The sequence below is a fragment of the Condylura cristata genome, unplaced genomic scaffold (assembly GCF_000260355.1).
Source record: "Condylura cristata isolate star-nosed mole 26May11 unplaced genomic scaffold, ConCri1.0 scaffold00008, whole genome shotgun sequence".
Lineage (NCBI taxonomy): Eukaryota > Metazoa > Chordata > Mammalia > Eulipotyphla > Talpidae > Condylura > Condylura cristata.
The window spans coordinates 29,816,365-29,825,595 of NW_004567109.1; the positions used below are offsets into that span (position 1 = coordinate 29,816,365).

Here is a 9,231-nt window from a genome sequence, read left to right on the forward strand (position 1 = left end):
AAAAAAAAAAATACTATTCTTTTTTTCTAGGCTTCTTCAAATTTATATAAATATATATGGATATATATTTATATCAACATATCTTCAAAAGACTATCGAGGTAAAAGATCTGTGATTTAGAGGTCACCTTCCAATATTTCTCTGCCAGAGATATTCCATAGTTCTTCAGAACTACTTTACCACCAGGACTACTTGCAAGACACATTCACGAGTATCTGGTAAGATGTGTATAAGCAGGGAGAACATGCACTTTAGGGCAAGGCACAGCCACATATCTCCTGCAACATGACGCAAGTTAACAATGTGGGCTAGCACCAGAACACCCTAGGAAACGCTTCGTGTAGCTGCTGAGAGGATCCAGCGAGGGTGAGGAGGGCACAAATGCTAGTAACAGCTATTGTTTAAGTAAGCTCGGAGCAGATGTTCCATCAACCAGGAAACTAGTAACAGAACAATTCTGTAAATCAGAGAAACAGGGTTTTGCAAGCAAGGGTTGTCTCTGCTTTGAGACTTTATCCTTTATTACTATCAGCAGGCCTGCTATACAGCAATCAATGAATGCTAAATGGTTACCTTTTTTTTTCCAAAAAAAAAAAATAGGTCTATAACACCTTGTATAAAACTCTTGAGATTAGATGTTCTAAAATAAAGAACTTTTCAGATTTTAGAAAAGCAATAATGACATGTATTATATAACATTCCAATGTTATGTCCCAGAGTCTAGGACAGCACATCATAGCCAGACATACTACAGCAAATATACAGTCGTACTTTGGGGAAATTAAGACTACAAATGAGTTAAGCACATCAGTTAAGGTCAAATTTTACTGCCAAATAATTCATCACCAAATTTCCTAATTGTAATGAAAGGACTTCTAAAGATGAAAAACTAAAGTAAACCAAGAAACTATTGCTAATATTCATTTATTTGCTGGGAAAACTATTATTGTAGAGCTTACAGTCTACATGGAGTTCATAGATCAGTTTAACTGCTGGTAAGATGGCTGAAGATGACTTGAAACAAAAGTCAGAAGAAACTAAACAGAATAAAGAATGGAAATTTTAAAACATGTTAAGATACAGATATATTAAGAAAGTGTAACTGGAATCTTGGAAGGAGAGGGAGCTTATAGTCTACAGAAGCAGATTTGTAATCAGTTAAGCTATAACTCAAGGTGATAAGGGCCCCAAGATATAATGGCAAAGCACTAGAAAGATACATAGAAATCTACCTGGGAGTATGTGGAAAGACTATGCTCATTGTGAAGAATGGTAAGTTTACCCAGACAGAAACTCAGACAAAGGAAACAAGATGAGCAGGAACCCATGATGAACAACTGGTGTCAGGTCACCTGCTGCAATTTCAATAAGAGTATATGAACACCTGAATCTTTCTCAGAATTCCTGTATTACCCATGAGATCTATCAGAGGGAAAAAAATCTACCTTAATAAGCAAATGATAATGTTTACGCTTCAGACACTCATCTGAGACCACAACGTGAGGAAATCCACCATGGCAGTGGTTTTCAAAGTGTGGTCTCCTTACTAGCATCAGCATCACCTGGGCACTGGCTTAAAGTTCAAATTCTTGGGCTTCAGCCCTGAGACTCTGGAGGTGGGGCCCAGCAATCTCTGTTTTAACAAGCTTTTGAAGTGATTCTGATACATGCTAAGTTTGGTAAGTGGCGATCCAAAACAAACCTCACAAACAATTGCTTAAATTTGTTACAAGCTACATCTCTCATGAACCAGTCTAAACGACCTGAAGCAGAATCTGCACTGTAGCCCTGACTCTGCACCTCTCATAGATTAGATTAAAAATATGTGAGAACAAGAACTATGTTATTTATTCACAGTTCAATTTCTTCTAGTTGCTGGGCCATAGTAGACATTCAGTTAATATTTCTGACTGAGGAGCTAGCTAGCTCTGCACCAACTTGCACTCCATTAGAGCAACTGCCAAGGCTGCTTGGGACCATGACTTGAAAAAATATACATTATATATGCTGGTCTATTCCCTTCTCAGCACTCAAAACAATGAGTCTGCTTATTTAAAAGGGGTGGTCAGCAGCTTGCTAAGAATAGTCAAATTGTTCACTGATGAATTAACACTATCTTTGTTGTAAGCTATGGATTTTAAAGAAAGACAAAGAATGGGAGAGCACAAAGAGAGTTGAGGCACTCAGTACAGTACTATCTTGAGGTGAGTTGAGACTAATTTATGTAAAGCTGACAGACATAACTGTATTAAGAGATGACTTTCAGCACCTGCATCCTCTGTTTTGGAAAAAAGATGCCAAGACAACAAAGGGGAGACTCAAGATGTGGGGTTCTTCAAGTTACCATTAAGCATAGATCATCTACCAAATGAGTCCACTGAAGGATAAAAGCTGACATCTCAAGAAATTAGATGTTTGCAGGTTTTATAAGCAAGGAGTCAAGCTGAAATAAAATTGGTTAAGGAAACACAACAGAAACTACATAACTGATCTTCTAAATACACATATTTCACTGATAGCCCCATTTTTTAAAAATCAATTTATTTTTCTACCCAATTCAGTATTGGTGATACACAAAAGGCATAAACAGATTACAAAAAATATTACAAGACATACAAAACAATTAAGGACCAACCAAAATTAGCAAATAAAACAAATTGTTGCCCATTCATATACACTCAACTGTCCGAGGCTTCTTCTAGGACAGTTTCCCAGTTCTCCAGAAAAGCAGTTAGGTGGATTTACTTTTGCCAAGAATCAAGCAAACATTACAAGACTTGATACAAGCATGTTCTATACTAACACTCAAGAGGGAAAGGAAAAAAACATTCCAATTTTCTAGTCAATGTTATGCCATCTGTAGGCTCACAGGCAGGATGTGACTTCACTGAAGGAAATAGCCTCCAGTTCACAGGAGAAGCAGCTCTTTAGCAACAGTGACTGTACCACGCCCTAACCTCATAGATGCAGATTATCAACACGCAGTGGGAAGAGGACTGCCTTACCTACTAAATATGCAGATTTAGGAAAGCAGTTTTCAAATCTCTAATAAGCTGCCATTTATAATCAGTATTTTGTACACAGCACATTCTCCTCAGAGAAAACAGAAATGAACACCACAGAAACGTTCACATTGCCTACTAGATGTACTGTCTGTCCAAAATATATAAGAAATGGCAAAAACCTATACTTAATTTATCCAAGTGAGTTAAAATTTGAAAGAAGCATCCCCATTGTCAGTCTCAGGAATCCAGTGGGTTAAATACCACTATTCATCTTTAATGGAAGAAGATGGTAGAAGAATCCAATTCTCATCTGACAGTATCAGCTGCAAGACCATGTTAATCTGTTTCAAACTTTTACCCGCTTTTGGGCCAATAAAATAATAAATAAAAACCATCATATATAAATAAACACCTTCCAAAAAAGTACTTTCTTCCAAAATGCTTCAGTTAGGAAAAGCACAGAGAATGGAATATAAAAAGTTCAATGGCTTTAAAAGGTGGAATTCAATAGTTCTCAGCCAACCTAACCACATTTTCCTGGTCATCACTAAAAAAACCACATTTGAAATTCAACTTTCACATTCCAAAAAGTGCTCAACACCACTTCAGATGTGAAAAATAAAATGACATTAGCCTCAATGCTCAAAAACCCTGATTTTGGGGGAACTGTCTCATAAAGATACTTTAAAGGCCAGCAGGATTTATTTATAGTTTGGCATGTGTGGGTTGAAGGGATAAAATTTAAAAGGAGTAAAGGTATAATACAGCAAGTAATCAGACAAATGGTAGACATACATACCACATTAAAGACTTACAATAAGGTACTGACTTTAAAGAAAAAATTGAGAGGCACTAGAGAGAAAAGATAATAGGAGAAGAATTTACAAGGGAGCAGATGAGTCCAAAGCCAGTCCAGTGAATATCTACCCGTAGAATGTCCAGCCTTTCATGTCTAAAGAAGTCAATCTAATAAATGATAAAATTACCTCATTCACTTTCAGGAAATACAATCTACTCCCAGGTACAGTAATCCCTCTGATGCTTTAGTTTCACTTGCTATTTGATGACTAAATTGTTTCTGGCTGTAAAGATTTTCTTAATATATTTTAATTATCCGGTTAACACCTCCCTTTGTAAGGCAAAACAAGTTTCACAAAATAATTTGATCAAATAAAGATGAAGGGTGGGAAAAAAAAGGGAAAGTTTCTTGCTTTTTCTTGCAAAACATTTTCTCTCACTTAAAAAACTCTGCAATCACTTAATGTTTTGTTTCAGAAAAAGAAAGCAAAACTACTTAGGAAAATACCCATATACTTATTGTTTACTAGCATGATACAAAATAAATTCATAGATGCTGGTCAACTGTCTTTCAAAAACCAAATGTGAATGTTTAATCTTGTAACTTAAGAACTAAATTTTTCCACATTCCTTTATATAGAGTTAGCATCTGTAAATTGAGACTTTTTTTGGACAATCATGCAAATTTAATTTGTCCCTGGAAACAAAAACACGACCTAACAGATTAACAAAATATGTCCTCTGGACAATATTTTTCTGTGAAATTTTCTCCACTGTTACCGTTTTTATCCTTCAGTAAACAAAAACTACTCTTAAAAAGTTTAGTATTTAGTTTACAGAGAACTGAATTCTCAGAACAATTAGGAAGGAAGACTGGATCGAGTAAACTGATTTTACCTTCTGAACTGGCTCTACTTTCAAAAATAAGTTCTAAAAATGTTCTAGTTATTATCATTAAGTTTTATAAGTTAAGAAACATTTCTGCTGTCATAGATGCTCTGTAAAACTGAATAGAGATTTTATTACACCACACACACAAAAAGCAACCAGTGCAGAAAAGGCAGTTTTCAGTTATTCTATTGAGAATTTCTTTCCATGATTTCTCCCATTAAAGTATAGTTTTCAAAGCAACCACCACGACAAAGGAAGCATCTAATTAGTCCATTTTCTTCTGATCCAAGAATGCTGAACATTTACTGTCCCATCTGTAGTTGTATCAGCAGTGTAATGAACACAGTTTATATTACTTAACTATTCTTTGAACTCCAAGAACTGTTGAAGTCTTTTCTGATGTTCTGCAGATGCTTGCACAGCACTAAATGAAACATAAATTCAAAGCATAAGCTTTATTTTACATTAAGCATATTAAGTGAACCACAGAGCACAGAGTCAATATTTTTCAAAACAATTAAAAATGAATAGAAATCTTCACTTATTTAATACTTCTGAAAAAGTTGGATGAAAAACCCTTCTTAATCTAATGAGGAGGAAGGCTTGCATTCAGTCATGGCATGCTTCTACCTTCTCAAAGACCAAAGCAAATTGAGACTGACAAGTGAAGGCATCAATTTTAACCTGCTCTGCTGTGGAACCTGCTGTGCAGAGTTCCAGGCCTTGCGGTAGATTTTCTGGATTTTATTATTTTATTTAAACCAGATTCCAACATTATCTTTGAGTTGTAGAGTATTTGAATTGCCTTTAATATAAAATCCTTTAAACTAAAATGTTTGGTTAAAACACAATAGACTCCACTAATCGTTTTCAAAGGTAACAGCTTGGTGGTTTAGATTTACTTTTTCCTTTGAACATTAAGTTATGTCTTGGATAGGGAAATTGAGTCCTCTGCCCCCCTACAAAAATATACTACCTTGACAAAGTTAGGGCAAATACATAATGAAACTAGTATAAAACTTCCTTTTTAAACTTTTGGGCAAAAATTGAACACAGTGAGAGCTTCTCGTTTCCAAGGTATTGAATAATAATTTATCATTACCGAATGATAAAATTCCAGTTAGTGGAAGGTCCCCACTTTAAAGTGTCTTTTGTATACACACCTCTGTTTACTACACAGCTGCCTTTAGTTGAACTACTTCAAGTATTTTACTGTGCAGAATCCCCCTAGATGCTAGCAAGGCTATCATTTCTAACTAAAGGGCCCTGAAATCTCTCAAGCACCAACTCTGCAACTTTTCCCTCTGCTGGCAGACTGACTATCCCTTACTATTGTTAAGTACTCCAGGACCTAACAGAAGTCCTTTCCCCTCAAATCTGAATGTTATAGATTGGAAACTCAAACTTGCTTATATTAAGAGTAAACAGGTATTAAACGAGTGTCTCCAATGAGTAAGTGGCCTGTGTTCATTTTCACACCTCAAAGAGTTACTTCATTATACCTGGTTCTTAGCAGTGGCAAGGGTAATGAACACATTAAGTATTTAACAGTAATAATAGTTGTTGCAATATATAAATGTTCTGCATAAGTGTGATCCCATTTTATCTCTATTAACAGCAAATGGAACAAAGTAGGATGGACAACATACCCTTTTCACAGCAAGGTAAACAGAAGAGAAAGGATCAGAGGTTAGGAGAAGGTAACAACCTAGAGTTCAGTCTTCAAGGTCCAAAAGATTTGAGTCTGATTCTGGTTCTGTCACTTACTACTTGCATAATCTTGGGCAAATTAGTTAACAGATACCTTGCCCAGAGTCATACCCATACCCAGAGTCATTGCCCATACCTTGTAACCAGTCATAAATCCAAACGTTTTAACTCCAACTCTTACATTCTTTCCACCATATTGCAGTCCTACATTTGTACAAAAAAGTATCTACTAACCTCATCAATTTTAGCATATATGTAAAATACTGTTCTTGGGCCCACCCTGGTGGTTCAGCAGGTTAAAACACAGCACTAAGAAGTGAAAGCCACTTCAGCATAAATTCAATCCCTGCCAGAAGGTGATCCACATGGCACGGCAAACCTCTCCTGACCCACCTGCTGCTACCCTCAGCAGTGTACTTTATCAGTCGGCCTGCTCTGCTCCCCACTCTATTTATGGTGAATCCTCTCAACACCCCTACACTTCTGGCCTGTACCCCAGTTCTGTATGCATAAATAAATCTTAAAAAAATAATAATTTCTAGAGAAATTAAGACATAATTTTGTTCTCATTATTTTACAGCCATCTGAATCTCTTTCTTACCTAAGAAATACTGTTTATTTTCCCTTTCTTTCCCTGTTCAATACATCATTCATTCTTTAAATTCATCAATGCATGTTTTCTGCAAGTATCTACCTACAAGACATCTTGAGAGGCAGTCTCATATGCAGAGAAAGAAGGTAGAATTTTAAGAGCAAGAAAGAGCCTGATTTTAAGAGCCTGATTTCTGGCTCATTTTCCTACAAATAGATTATACTGAAGATCTTAACTTCTTTGAGTCTCAGTTTTCATGTCCATAAGGTCATGCATGATAATCTCAACAACTCATATTCTTTGAGAAGAGGAAGTGAAAAATACATAAAGTGCTATATGAATTATCTAGAACAGCACTATTCACTAAAACTTTCTGCAAAGATAGAAAAGTTTTATACCTACATAACCCAATATGGTAGCTACTAGCCATGTGTAGTTACTAAAGACTTAAAATGTAACCAATGAGAATGATGAACTAAATTTTAAATTTTATTTTAACTTAAATAGTCATAAGTGACTATCACACTGGAGAATGCAATCTAGAAGATGCCCAATAAACTCTTTAACAAGTGAATAAACAATCTTAAGGATAGAGAATTATCTACATCTTTCGTATTCCCACATAGAATCAAAGTGTTCCATAAAAATTTGCTACTGTGGCTGCCTAGAATTATAAAGTAAAAGGAACTAGACTACTCTTTATATAAGGTGGTGGTATGAGGAAGTTCTAGACTATTGATTGATTTCATACAGAAAAAGCAGAGCAATCTCTCTCATTTCTTCAGGTTCACTTATAATTATGATATAGTCTAATCAATAAACTATTTTTTACCTTACCCTACACCCAGCTATATTATCTCATGAAAAGCAGTAAACAACATGAACTAAAGAGAAACAGGTTTGGTTTAGCTTTTGTGGTTTTCTTTCTGAGGTTCTGTAATCTATTGTTTTTCCACCATCACTATGATTCACAAAACACCTAGAACTCATTTATGGAATACTCTATTCATTTCAAATCTTATTTTGCTGACCAAAATGTGACTAACAGAATAATTTTTAAAACGCTTTCCTGGAAAGGTACCTCATTTTTGCCTTTTTTTCTCCCTTAAGGATGTTTTGATAGTTCAAAAGTACATAAATACTTCATAAAAATAAACCATTATATTAAAAAATAAAACTATTATAATAGTTTTATAATTAATATAATTAATATAAAAAATAAACTACTATATTACAAATAAATACTCCACTTGCTACTTCCATAGTTTTTTTCTTTTTTTTTAGCCTTTCATTTGTCCATTTGAAAGGACCCAAAGCTTATATTATCAGATAAATTTTAAAATATAAAGTCTAACTCTAAGCTGTTTATAACTCCCAGTAGGAAACATGAAGCTCCCACAAAAATAGTTTTAACATGTGAGCCTTTAAAATTCTGATACCTATTTCTCAAGGGAATTCCAGAAAGAGTACTGTTATAATGAATCAACAGATAAACTTACTTCAGATGGTCACCAAATGTAGTAGTTATTCGATAAATGGCAGTTTTTAATGATGCTCTGAATGCAAATCTTAATGTTTTATAAGAAGTATCAACAAGGCTTCCTGAAATTCGAGGTGGTTTACTGGAAGCATGAGGAAGTTTGAAGTACTTGTCAACTGCCTAGACCAAGAAAGAAAGAAAACACATTAGTCTAAACTATCAAGAAGGCTGACTTAGTCCAAAGAATTAAGAAATTTTATTTCACAAAGAAAAATAAAAAGATACAGATACACACACATATACTTTGCCTCTTTTGATCTCTATCTTCTGCATTAGATCCTTTTCCTCAGAAACCTGGCGAACCGTGGTTTAAAACTGAGAGTAGGCCCCCTTAATAAAACTGACCGAAAGCTGAGTACCTGGCTGAAGATCACTGACAACAGGCTTCACAACAGGTGTTTTGTGCCCTATGTTTTTTGGGATGAGTGACCAACTCAGTAACTTAAGACCTTCATTCCTAGACTGGTCAGTTTCCAGAAAAGAATTTTCCAGTGTCATGTCTGGAATTTTCCAGTGTCTCAGTATTCAGGAAGCCAAGTGAGAATAAATATTGAGTACATCCTAGTGCCCAAAGACCTGGTGCTCTACCTTCTCAAGGGACATCCTTCACCTTTTGCTTAAGAGAGGGAGGAGAATCTAGAGATCTAAGTGATTTTAAGCAGCTCTCATCCAAGCCTCCTTGTTTTGGTAGCGGT

General features: G+C 35.3%; 1 protein-coding gene across 1 annotated transcript in view; it reads right to left on the minus strand.

Moving 5' to 3' along the window:
* The window catches only part of LOC101619749 (zinc finger protein GLIS1), a 228,526-nt gene extending 219,874 nt beyond the window's left edge, over positions 1-8,652 (minus strand). The window contains exon 1 of the mRNA XM_004679026.2: positions 8,496-8,652. The gene's annotated coding sequence lies outside the window, so the exon portion shown is untranslated. The remainder of the gene's footprint in view (positions 1-8,495) is intronic.
* Between the last annotated feature and the right edge of the window lie 579 nt (positions 8,653-9,231).